This window comes from Bubalus kerabau, chromosome 4 (assembly GCF_029407905.1).
Source record: "Bubalus kerabau isolate K-KA32 ecotype Philippines breed swamp buffalo chromosome 4, PCC_UOA_SB_1v2, whole genome shotgun sequence".
Classification (NCBI taxonomy): Eukaryota; Metazoa; Chordata; class Mammalia; order Artiodactyla; family Bovidae; genus Bubalus; species Bubalus kerabau.
Genome location: NC_073627.1, coordinates 91878848 through 91892249, shown reverse-complemented (window position 1 = coordinate 91892249; position 13402 = coordinate 91878848). Strand labels below are relative to the sequence as shown.

Sequence of the window (13402 nt, the reverse complement as noted above, 5' to 3'; positions counted from 1 at the left end):
GGCTGCAAAGAATATAATCAATCTGATTTCAGTGTTGACTATCTGATGATGTGCATTTATAGTCTTCTCTTGTGTTGTTGGAAGAAGGTGTTTGCTAGGATCCTTTTATCAAAAAATCTCAATAATGAAATAGATGATAAGACATTACAATCATGAAAACATAAGCTTTAAGGAGGAGGGAATGGCAGTCCACTCCAGGATTCTTGCCTTTAAAATCCTATGTACAGAGGAGCCTGGTGGGCTACAGTCCATGGTGTTGCAGAGTCAGACAACTGAGCGTGCATGCACAATACCTCTCAATACCCCAATTATTTACTTATTTCATTAAACATTATTCCAAGACCTGGTTCTAAACTATAAATACATACATATGCATGCACACACATATGTTTGTGTGTTTACTCAGTTGCTAGGTCATGTCTGACTCCTTGCGACCCCATGAACTATAGCCTGCCAGGCTCCTCTGTCCATGGAGTTCTCCAGGCAAGAATACTAGAGTGGGTTTCCATTTCCTTCTCCAGGGGATCTTCCCAGATCAAACTTGTGTCTCCTGCATTGCAATGCAGATTTTTAACTACTGAACAACTAGGGAAGTCCATCCTTTTTTTTTTTTTTTTTTTAAATCATCTAAAAAAGTATAATGAATGATTGGTTTTCTTTGGTGGTGCAGATGGTAAAGCATCTTCCTACAATGCAGGAGACCCAGGTTTGATCCCTGGGTTGGGAAGATCCCTTGGAGAAGGAAATGGTGACCCACTCCAGTAGTCTTGACTGGAAAATCCCATGGACAGAGGAGCATGGTAGGCTACAGTCCATGGGGTCGCAAAGAGTCAGACATGTCTGAGCGACCTCACCCTGCTTTCTGAAAAATACTTTTGTACTTGGTCTCTTTAACTTGTGGGAAGTAAATGTTGTTATTCAGCCTCTTATAATAGATTCATGAAAGTCCCTTGGACAACAAAGAGATCAAACCAGTCCATCCTAAAGGAAATCAACCTTGAATATTCTTTGGAAGGACTCATGCTGAAGTTGAAACTCTATTACTTTGGCCACCTGATGCAAAGAGACAACTCATTGAAAAAGACCTGGATTCTGGGAAAGCTTGAAGGCAGGAGACAAGAACAACAGAGTTGGATGGCATCACTGACTCAATAAACATGAGTTTGAGCAAACTCTGGGAGACAGTGAAGGACAGGGAAGCCTGGTGTGCTGCAGTTCGTGGGGTCACAAGGAGTCAGACACAACTTAACAACTAAACAACCATAATTTGGGGAACTGGGAATATCACACAACTGGAGAGTGAAGGCAAGGTTAAAACCCAGGTTTCTGTAATTCCAAAAACTATACTTCATGTATCATCCATGCTGCCTCTCCACATGATACATGGCCATTATTAAATTTGAAAATCAAACTGAATAGAAAATTGCAAATGTGGAGAGAGGACTATTAATCTAGTTAAATCTGATACATGATGCTACATTTACTAAAGCAAATAGCCAACTTACAGCTTATAAATTACCTGATATATCCTCATACTATATTCAAAAGGTGGTGGAGGCAGGTAGTACGGACTTAAGAGCATGGGTTTATTTCTCTAGGGATTTACATAGCCGCTCTTCATGGAAAGGAAGAAAGATCATAAAAATGCTGGTAGGTTATCTCGTTGGGTGGAGTTGTAAGAATGATGAAATCATACAGGAGGGTGTGGCACACATCTGGCCTTTTATGAAGTCAGGGGAAAGTGTAACATTCATTTCTATTCAATATGTTAAGTTACATCTTTGGTCATGAATTTTTCTCTTTCATTTTAAAGATTTTTACGTGTGTTTTCTAAGAATAGATGGGTACCCCAGATATGCTGGTGGGAATAACGACTGAAGTTCATGCTTTTCAGATTATCCATAGAGCTTCCCAGGTGGCACTAGTGCTGAAGAACCCACCTGACAATCCAGGACACTTAAGAGACGAGAGTTTCATCCCTGGGTTGGGAAGATCTCCTGGAGGAGGGCATGACAACCCACTCCAGTATTCTTGCCTGGAGAATCCCCATGGACAGAGGAGCCTGGCAGGCTATAGTCCATGGGGTCACAAAGAGTTGGACACAACTGAAACGACTTAGCATGCAGACATGAAAAAAAATATAAGAGGAGCCCATTACAGCTCACAGAATTCTATTTGAGTAGAAGTTCTTTGGCGCTCGGAAATGTGTGTACATTCATGTCTGTTGGTCATACATTTCCATTTTGGGGCAACCTGTTCCAATCTAATGAAAAGTGACAGGATCTCATCAATGTCAACAATCTCAATTTGATCACCATTAACCTTTCTCTTGGTCACTTTGCTCACAGGAATCGCATAATTATGCTTACTAGTGGTGGTAAATTAGGGACTGACTGATCCCTGAAGTTTTTCTATCTCAGCATACTGTTTGGATCATTACTACTTCTATTAATGAAATCAACTATCACATTCTGCAAATTTTTGTTGGTTGTCTTTAGCATTTTCAACTTTCTTGCTGTCCTAAACTGCATGGCTACAACTGGACACCGACATCTTGTGAGATTTGGATGTGCCTCTGTTGCAGAATAATGAATTCCTTGAAATCTAGACGTTTGTAATAGTAAGAGTATACTTCCTTTTCTTCCTTCCCTTTGTCTATTTTTTTGAGCTATCAGAGAGGTCTTCAGACACCAATGTATGTTTCCATGAATTGTTTGTGTTTTGGCTTCCACTGTTAGACCTACAATGATACTTTGCAGTATTTGCTTTCATTACAGATTATTGCTCTGCTTTGGCAGAAATGTTTGTTTTTTGGTTGTTTTTTTTTTTTTTTGGTCATTCTATATGACTGGCAGAAGTGATACTCAAAATATTTAGTCACTGGTTCACCAAAGGCATTGACCATCTGAACAACTGCTCTGACTGGTTACAAGGACACTGGCTATAAACGCTGGGGTAGGTGGGTCCATGTGCAAGGGTTGAGTGCTGCTGGTTGATATTTTTGGAGCATCTGTCTCAAGTAAGTTTGTTTGCTTTTTACTACTGTGCAGGCAACATCATAGATCACAGAAAATGTTGACAGAGCTACTGAAGCTACTGAAGTTATTATTTAAGATGACACTGATGAAAGAGCAATTGAGAATTAGCTGCTATGTCATATTCATGTAGACCTGTTAATAATCAGATGGCTCAGTGCAATTTAAAAATGTATTTGCTGGGTTTTTGGTGTATCCAGTTCTACTTTGTTCTACCTTTTTTTCTGTGAATGCAGCATACTTCACAAATACTAATTCCCAGCACATGTACATTTTGTTTGAGAGTTAACTACCCTACTACTCCAGGAGTTGGTGATGGACAGGGAGGCCTGGCGTGCTGCGATTCATGGGGTTGCAAAGAATCGGACACGACTGAGTGACTGAACTGAACTACCCTATATTTGAGATAAAATTAACAGAGCGGGGAGATTAGATCAGAATGCTATCAGATGGTGGTAAATTTAGGGTCAAGGTTTAAAACAGACAGTTCATCTACAATTCTGATTTTTCATGTTCCTCTGATGTCTGAGCATGAACTCCCCTAGGTAGACAGAAATGTTTATTTAAACACTTTATAGTGATTTATTAAAGTGGATACATCAGTATTTTCTGTATGCATGCAAAATCCTTGAGCGATTACACAATTAAAAAGGAAATAGATGCAACCTCGCCCGTCACAGGACCAAAATTCCCTTTAGCTGAAAGCACACTTGGAGACGGAGATTAACCATTTTTAAAGAGGAATGTCATCTGTTTATGTTTATTTCTTTTTCTCTCCGGGAGATTCTTTCTCACAGTCAGAATGGGTTCCGGAGTACTACCTAAGGAATCTCAAGCTTTTCTCCCTCCAGTTTCTTTCTTTCGTAATAGAGAAAGGGAGACAGAAGTTAAAGGCCAGCAGTGTCTATTCTTTTAGCTACATTTTGCACTGGTACTTACATCTACCCTTTCTTGCTTAAGCTATAGGATCCATCTTTCTGATTTCTTTCTTTTTTTTTTTTTCTGAAGGGTAAGGAAAGAGCTGAGAAATACCATGGTTTCTTCATTGCCTGTTAAGTCTAGTCAAGGCATGGGGAATTGTATTTCTGGGGGGAAATAGGAAGATGTTCTTTGAATATCTGCTTTGGCCTGATGTGTGTGCGCACGTCTGACTCTTTGTGACTCCATGGGCTGTAGCCCACCAGGTTCCTCTGTTCATGGAATTTTCCAGGCAAGAATGCTGGAGGGGTTGCCGTTTCCTACTCCAGGGGATCTTCCTGACCTAGGGGTTGAACCCATGTCTCTTGCATCTCCTGCATTGGCAGGCGAAAATTCTTTACCATTGCGCCACCTTTGATCTGAGGTATGTGTGTGCTAAGATGCTTCAGGGTATCTGACTCTTTGCGACCTCATACACTGCAGCCAGCTAATGACCCTACAGACTGTAACCAGCTAGATGCTATGAAAAAAACCAAAGTGCTGCTTATCTCTGCTGGCAAAAGAAGGGCAGCTAGTAAAATATGAAACAGGTAGGTTGAAGAGAAGAGGTATTAAGGAACCAAAAGACTCAACAAAGAGGAACTTGCATTTTTGGAGAAAAGAGAGTCAAGTGCTTAACTATTAGACTATAACAGTGTCACAAAGCCCTTTTACTTTAGTTGGGAAGAGTTTGGTCTACAGTTTTGAAGACTCATAAGTAAAATTTGAAATAACCTAATTTTATTAATGTAAGATTAATTTAATTCTGACTTTTTATTCTGCTAATTCCTTATCAAATTATTTCCTTCACAGAAGGCATTCAGGAAAGAACCTTGCCAAGATTGCTTTACTTAATAGAAGAGATACATTTATTGTTAGTGGTATTTGTATAATAGAAATTAGAGTGCTAAAAACTTAAACATACTATGTTGTCTGTGGTATAGCAGATAAAAGCACTGGTTTTGGAATCAGATGATCCAGGTTTAAATCCTAGTTCTACATCTGGTGGACTTGGACACTGACTTAACCCATCTACGTTTCAATGTTGTCATCTCTGAAATGACACAGAATGTGTACCTAAGCCACTGGGCCAGAATGAGGATGAAAGTAATGTAAGTGCCTCAGAATAGTGTCCAGCCCAAAGTAAGTGCTCTATAAATGCAGTGTTACCACTGAGTAAACATCAGTCTTTTTATACTGCCAATACTTTGATCACGCCCTTTCTCATGGGTAAACTTCATCTCTATTAAATGATCACATTATAAATTACCAGTGTCCAACTTGTGTTTTTCATTCATTCATTTATTTTTTTTTTTCCCTTGTGACTTTTTTTTTCTTTTTTGAAGATTTTAAATTTTATTTTATTTTTAAACTTTACATAATCCGCCACAGGTATACATGTGTTCCCCATCCTGAACCCTCCTCCCTCCTCCCTTCGTGCCCAGACCCTCCCCACCCTCCTCTCACCTCATCTTTAGGACTGGACTGGGCACTGCATTTGCTAGGAGGGTGAATATAGAGCCTGACTTGTTCTTCACTTGATTCCTTTTACTTTTCCTAGCTTGGAAGCCAAGATGTTGACAAGATGGGTTTGGGGATAGCAGAGACCCTTTTAGTATAAGGTGAAGATGATGCTGATTGTGCCACAGTGTTACTGTCAATGCAAGTAACTGCCTCTTTTGTTACTTGTTCAGAAGGAGCAGGGAGGTGAAGATTAAACACAGGGATCATTGGGCAAGGCAGACTTAATTCTTGGCGAACTCTTCAACACTTTGCCCCACAGTTCTGAAAGGTCATCACAGTGCTACTTAATAGTCTTAATGTACTGGGTATTGTTTTCCATATAGAATCCCCAAGTGCTTTGAGCCTCTCCTTAGCTGCCAACAGCTTTTCACCTGGTGTTTTCTATTCCTTTCCCCACCCCATCTCCTCTGCTTTATCCAGATTCTAGATCTTTGTGCTCCATATCTCATTCCCTATACTCCCTTCTCACCACCACCAGCCCCATTGCATTTTTATGGTGAATAAAATAACTGTAGTGTAAGCTCACTGGGATAACAAGGCATTTATTTTTGCATGTCTTTTTGGTAAGATAAGTCAAAGGAAGATGATGAATTTTTTTATTATTATTTATAAAAAATCTACACATAATTCCACTGAATAGCCTAGGCTGCTTTCTGATTTAACTCCCTTGCTGTTTCAGATAAAGAACCTACACAGGCTGTCATCTGAGCAGGCGTTTTGCCTAAAACTTGACCCTCTGAGAGTGAACATCTCAGGGCCGTTCTGCATTCCACTGGTGCCATTAGCCTTCAGTATGCATGTTGCAAAGTACTGTACAGAGTTGGATGTATCCCAATCAGTTTAGAGGCTAGCTGAAACTTGCCCTGAATCTAAAAGAAAACAATTAAATCAAGCCAGTGGGTCTAAAAATAGGTTCCCTAATTAGAATGTGAGGTTTGGAGTTAAGGGGACTTTCTTGCATTTGATATTAACTATAACAAACTAGGTTGTTGGTTACAATTATATAGAGCCCTGTTATTTTGTTGAATAAAGAATGGACTGATGGTTGGTGAGGATGAATTATTGTGTCATAGATGGGTGAGGGGATACATATGTATCATATTAGATTTGAGAACATTTGTCCCTCCTCAAAACTCTAGCTAGGAAATTCACTGGGAATCTTATTTATGCATATGTTTGGTAATGTTTATTACTTATTACTACTACTACTACGTCACTTCAGAATTGTCCGACTCTGTGCGACCCCAGAGACGGCAGCCCACCAGGCTCCCCCATCCCTGGGATTCTCCAGGCAAGAACACTGGAGTGGGTTGCCATTTCCCTCTCCAATGCATGAAAGTGAAAAGTGAAAGTGAAGTCGCTCAGTTGTGTCCAACCGTCAGTGACCCTATGGACTGCAGCCTACCAGGCTCCTCCATCCATGGGATTTTCCAGGCAAGAGTACTGGAGTGGGGTGCCATTGCCTTCTCCATTATTACTTATTAATTCTGTATAAATGGCTCTACTTTTATTAAAGACAAGTATCTATTTGAAAAGAAAAATACTTCTCAGCTGCATCCTCAGCACAGGGATGCCTGTGTGTCACTGAGCATTATTTTATTTTTAATAATTTTATTTATTTATTTTGGCTGTGCTATGGGCAGGCTTTGCACTAGTTGCAGTGGATGAGGGCTACTTTCTAGTTGGGATGCATGGGCTTCTCATTGCGCTGGCTTCCCTTGTTGCAGAGCACAGGCTCGAGGCCATGTGTTGTAGTTGCTTTAGGAGTTGCAGCATGTGGGCTCAATAGTCGCGACTCCCCGGCTCTAGAGCAGTAGACTCCTCAGTAGCTGTGGCTCATGGACTTAGTTCCTCCGGGGCACATGGGTTCTTCCCAGATCAGGGATCAAGCCCATGTCTCCTGCAGACAGGCGGTTTCTTTACCACTGAGCCACCTGGGAAACCCTGTCACTGAACTTTATAAATAAGTGCTTGCTCTTGCCTAAACATATGACTGTTCTGCACAGGCAAAGTGTAAGTACTAATACCATTTGTAAGCATTTGCTGCATTTTCTGTTCTGTGCCTTTCTCTGATTATTTATCTTCTCTTCTCCAAAGAGTGCCATTTTGAACTGCTTGATGGATTTTGTCAGCTGAAAATGTCAGTGCCCTTGTGTAATGAACACGCCGACATGAATGTGTCTATCTGGAATTAATGTAGAGATGGTGAAGACAGTCAGTGTTGATTGATACTTATATTTGATTTGGGCTTTTTACTTTGCTTCCCTCAACTATCCTGTACTTTGACTTTTATTGCCTCTCACTGAGATTCTGGTCCTGACTAAATAGAGGTTGTTTGAGGAAAATTTTTAAAAAGTACTAATACCTGCCTTCCAAGGGTCTTTTCAAGATCATCTGTGTAATAAATGTCATATGCTAGCATTCAACAATTGGCAGATAGTATTAAGGAAATGAACTTTTCATAAAGATGGAGACCCATAGAAAAGATCTATCTTTCCTCCTGTATCTCTTGTCTTTCTCCTGTATCTCTTGAGCTCCAAATTAGCTGTTGCCTCCAAATACTGTCCCTTACTAAAAATGCTATACTGAGGACTGTGTCTTCATGTTATCCGGAATGACTGGCACCACTGTATTTTCCATTCACAAAAATAAAAGTGCTATTCACAATGAATAGAAATTGCGCCATCCTCCATTAACAAAAATTGAACCACTCAGGCATCTCACATAGTTCTAGTCTTTCTATTCTCATCAAGGTAAAAAATTTAAAAAGTCAATTTAGCCCAGTAATTGGAAGCAGACTTATATTAGAATGCTGCTAAGTTGCTTCAGTCGTGTCCAACTCTGTGTGACCCCATAGACAGCAGCCCACCAGGCTCCCCCGTCCCTGGGATTCTCCAGGCAAGAACACTGGAGTGGGTTGCCATTTCCTTCTCCAATGCATGAAAATGAACAGTGAAAGTGAAGTTGCTCAGTCATGTCCGACTCTTCGCGACCCCATGGGCTGCAGCCCACCAGGCTCCTCTGTCCATGGGATTTTCCAGGCAAGAGTACTAGAGTGGGGTGCCATTGCCTTCTATATTAGAATACATATTTAATAAATGCACGTGTGCTTACAAACCTATGTCCATACATACCTATACTTGTGTAAAGCTGAAGAAACATGAGTGGCCTGCCAGCAAAATAACCCCAGGCTTCTGGTCCTTGATACCAGGGAAAGTGTATGAGTGGTAACAGACTCACAGATCAAGCTATACTAGGTAAGAAGCTTTTCTGGAGAGAAGAAAAGGAAGTATCTTCTACTTGCTGTGAAGATTTATGTATGATTTCAGTAAGATCAGGGTATGTTTAGCTATACGTTTTTTGTTTTAATTATCATCTGATATTACTGGGTCATCTGGGGAAGGAAATGCTTTGGAAAAGGAAGTGGTAATGAAGGGGAAAGTCTTAGGAAGTCAGACTGTGGCATGAGTTGGTGGGTTCTTTATAAGTAATTTCCTGTCTGGGAAGTGGGTTTCTGACTTTGTGTCTCACAAGTGAGGTGACCTATCAAGCTATTTTCTGTGACATCTGCTGCTTTCCTGTCTGTTTTATCTCCTGGATGCCTAGAATAATCTGTGAGGAGACAACAGAGAGCTAGCATATGTTCAATACAAAGGGCCTGTGAAATCTGTGAGCCTGCTGTGCATCAAGTCAATGTAATTCATTTATTTTTTTAAAGCGGTGATGATACACTCTTTCCTCTGGATGACAGATTACAGAGCACATCTGAAAAACCCTCTCTTTGGGGAAAACATTCTGCCTCTTTTTTGATCCTTGCATAGCATCTTCATTCTGTGTAAGGGGGGAAAAAAAGCAATGTTGACTGAATATGCCTAAAAAGAAAAGAAATCATAAGAGAATTATATTTGAATATGAGATTGTAATAGTGAACACAAAGATAATACAACACTGTATACATAGCATTAAGCTAGGAGAAGCAGTCCTTTCATAGTTTTTCTGCAACTGTCTACAAATTATGGCTAATCTTTACACTGTGCTGGGACCAGAAACTAGAACTAGTTAAGCCTGTGTAGCAGAGGTGACAGAGAAAGTTTCTTTCTGTAGGCTCTAATATGTTAGTTGCAAATAGTGATACCTCTCTAAAAAATACATGTAGAGAAGTTTTACTTTGCTCAAAGAATACTTTTACTAGTTTTATTATTACTAAGACTCTTGTTAGCCATTGTAGATCTTTGTTATATTTGCAATAGGAAAGATTTACCACTGGTGTTTTAATATTGGAATATATTGATACGTGTCTTCATCGCCCTCATCGTCTTTGATTTCTCAGTGTCCTCCCCAGACAACCATTTCAGATATTTTTCCTGTCTCCTAAAAACCCCTATATCCGGATCTTACCTCACATAATTTTCTCAAATAAAAATCAAGGTCTTCCAGACTGACCATCCTCATCTGCTCTTTTTCTTGAGCTTAACCTCTGTCTCCTAGGACCAGAACCAGAGGTAGGGGAAGGGCGCCTTTACTCTCAGCCAAGTCCCTCTGTCATCCACAACTTAGATCTTCTTTCTCGCTGCCCCAGGGGGTCTTCCTTTGTTCATCATCTTTCTTTATAGCTTCATGCTTCTAGGAATTTGTATGTCTTTTTTTAACTTGGGAAGAACATTCCTTTGGTTCACTTATTCATTCAGGCAGCATTTGTTGAACAGCTATTTACCCTGTAGTGTTGGTTGTTTGTAAGCAATGGAAACAGATTCTGGTTGCTTTGAACCGAGAAGGAATGTATGGGACAGATATACAATGGGTGGAAAAGTTTAAGGGTCTGGTTTTGAAGATGACATAGGCCAGAGCAGTTCAGGGGAATCCAGGTGACAAAGAAAAATCTCTTCTGGGATGAATCAGCTTTAACCACCCTCAGCCTCTATATCATTTTTCTATTGGGGTTGGCCAAAAAATTTGTTTGAGTTTTTCCATAAAATGTTAGAGAAAAACCCAAATGAGTGTTTTGGCCAACTCCATAAAAAATTTAAGGACTTCCCTGGTGGCTCAGTGGTGAAGAATCTGCTTGCAATGCAGGAGACCACCTGCAATGCAGAAGATGCGGTTCAATCCCTGGGTCAGGAAGATCCCCTGGAGAAGGAAATGGCAGCCCACTACAGTATTCTTGCCTGGGAAATCTCATGGACAGAGGAGCCTGGCGGGCCACCGTCCATTGAGTTACAAAGAGTAGACACGACTGAGCGACTGTCACTTTCATGGTGACCATAGTGTGGGTGAGTTGCTTTAAATATGCATTGTCTCATGTTTAAGACTAGACCCTGTAGATTCTGGAGCCGTGAGTCACAACTCTGCCTACACACTTTATCAGCTGTGTGACCTTGGGGCTGAAAAATGTGTCTACCTTATGGGGTTACTGTGGAGATTATATTAACTCCTTTAAAACCCTCAGAGAGAATTACATAAGTGTTAAATCTTATTAGCACTTTAATTTTTATTCACAATCCAAAACAGCACTCTCTAGTATATATAGTTATCTCTATTTTATGAGGGCCTCAAAGTTCAGAAGATTTAAATGATTTATACAGGGCCAGATAACCAGCAAACAGAGTTAAACTGAGACCTTGATTACTTGTGTTTCCACTTTTGATCCACTTAGCATTACTCTGTGACATCTGACCCACTGCTTCCCTTTGACCTTTAGGACTTATTCATCCTACTCTGAATTGCTTAACATCACATACTCTGTGAGTTCATCTTGACTATTAGCCTCCAGACTCATCCTTCGGTCCAGCCAGCCAGCTTTTTGTCTTGCCTGTGTGACCTGCTGCCCCAGCTCCAGCTCCAGCTCCTGAATATCTGTACGTATGTGAAGTAAATAGAAGTTTGATTCACCAAAGGCTTTTCTATAAGGGCTTGATGCATGCCAAGTCAGTTTGGCTGTGTCAGTCTCTTTGCAATCACTGCCAAGCTCCTCTGTCTATGGGATTCTCCATGGAAGAATACTGGAGTGGGTTGCCATGCCCTTCTCCCGGGCATCTTCCCGACCTAAGGATCAAACCCACATCTCTTACGTCTCCTGCATTGGAAGGCAAGTTCTTTACCACTAGTGCCACCTGCTAAAGCCAAGTGTGCAAGTTCATGATGGAGGCTGCAAACATTTAAGAAAGAGAGGATATACCATCATGTGTATGAGTGTTTCATTCATTTCTGTGAATGTAGTGAAGGAAATCTGTACTGGCCAGTTCCAAAGAAGCTACACATCTGTGGGCATTCTACCTACATATCTGCATTGCTTTCTCGTTGGCCAGTTGTTGTCTTGTCATTAGATTCGGCACTTTGGAAACACCCGAAGACTTACCATTTGGATGGTTGTATGAACACTTGATGATAAAAACCTGACTCTGTTTCTGCTCTTGTGGTGAATCTGAGGGGAATCTTAGTTCCAAATGTTATATACCATCATGACCTTTCTTTGATGTATCGTGGTGTGGCAGACAGATGTACACAAGTATCAAACTCCTGAATATTTCAAACTACCCTTGTTCTTCATAACAGGATTAGAGACAGAATGGGCCTTCTGTGCAGTCCAGCTTTACCATATGAAAGAAAACATATATACAAAGCAGATTCTCTGTATTTAGAAATGAGGTTCTTTTGGGTCAGGCTTTATTTAATTTAGAGACACTTAGGATTTACATTCAAAATGCATTCCCACTACATGGCCTTAAAGAGTCAAACATTAAAGATTGAAAGAAGAATTCCAATAGTATTTTTAAAACAATTAAGCTGCAGAATGTCAATATTTGGACACCTAAAAAAGAAAATATTTCTTTTAATGAGTGTTAATGTAATCACTAACACACCAAAGAAAGGGTTCATAAAGGAACCTTGAATTCACTGATGTTTGAAAGAAGGATACTTTTAGTTCAACTGAGGAGGAAATGTTTTATTTCATCTAGGAATTAAAGGGTTTTATATACAAATGAAATGATTTTACAATATGGGAAGGACTTGAAGGGAGAGGGGAAAAAACCGCAAGGATCAGAAATGTTAAAGAGGGAATGTAAAGGGAAGGACAAGAATGAGAGGTTTGAAGGGAAGAGGGAAAGAAAGAGGCTGTGTTTCAGGACTTTGGTTGCTTCCATGGGGTGCAACCTGGAAGCTTCTCTAATAGTAAAGGGACTCACACAGATGGCCTATGACCAGCCTCACACATGGGTGTCAACCCTCTAAAACAGGGCAGGTACAGGCACAAAATGATGAGGAGGGCAGAGCATGGGAACTGCCACACACCAAGGGGAGCGGAAAGATGTACAGAGATAAAATGTACATTTGCCACACAAAAGGTTTCTATTCTATTCAGGAATCTCAAGCCCCAAAACTAGAACCCAATATAAAACCAAATTTAGCGAAAAAAGTCTACAATTCTTTGATATCCCCTCTACCTAGGGAATTGATGTCCATGCATCTCTAGGAGCTATAGAATGGTACTTCTGATGGGTTACATAGTATAATAAGAACTTAGTACCAGTACCTATACTTATTGGAAAATGTGGAAACTGGTATCATTTATTAGAAGAAGAATCATTGACATAACAGGGCTTACACAAAAGTATTGACTGAAGGAGGAAAATTAAATAGACATGTGGGTGCTAAATAAGTGACTATAGGTACCAAATGTAACCAACTGTCTAAAAAGATCTAAGAAGATCATTCATTCACCATAGCAAAAAAAAAAAAAATTTTTTTTTAAAGGCCTGGGCTGCACCCTTCAAATATAAGGGCAAGTAAGATAGGCATAGTTTCTGATCTCATGGTACATGTGGGCAAATGAGTAAGTGATGATATTGGCATTTAACCTGTATTCTGGTGGAAGGTTACACTATAAT

The 13402-nt window shown here is 40.2% G+C and overlaps 1 protein-coding gene across 16 annotated transcripts in view; it reads left to right on the top strand.

The window, feature by feature from the left end:
* Positions 1-13402, top strand: part of ADAMTSL1 (ADAMTS like 1) — a 1145195-nt gene that overhangs the window by 98605 nt on the left and 1033188 nt on the right. For 5 of the 16 annotated variants that reach the window (XR_008713472.1, XR_008713467.1, XR_008713474.1 and 2 more), the window contains exon 2: positions 11215-11371. The exons of 8 other annotated variants lie outside the window; for them this stretch is intronic. The gene's annotated coding sequence lies outside the window, so the exon portion shown is untranslated. Of the gene's footprint in view, positions 1-10589; positions 10787-11214; positions 11372-13402 lie in introns of all 16 variants that reach the window. 3 more of the 16 variants (XR_008713468.1, XR_008713469.1, XR_008713478.1) reach the window with 2 other exon arrangements.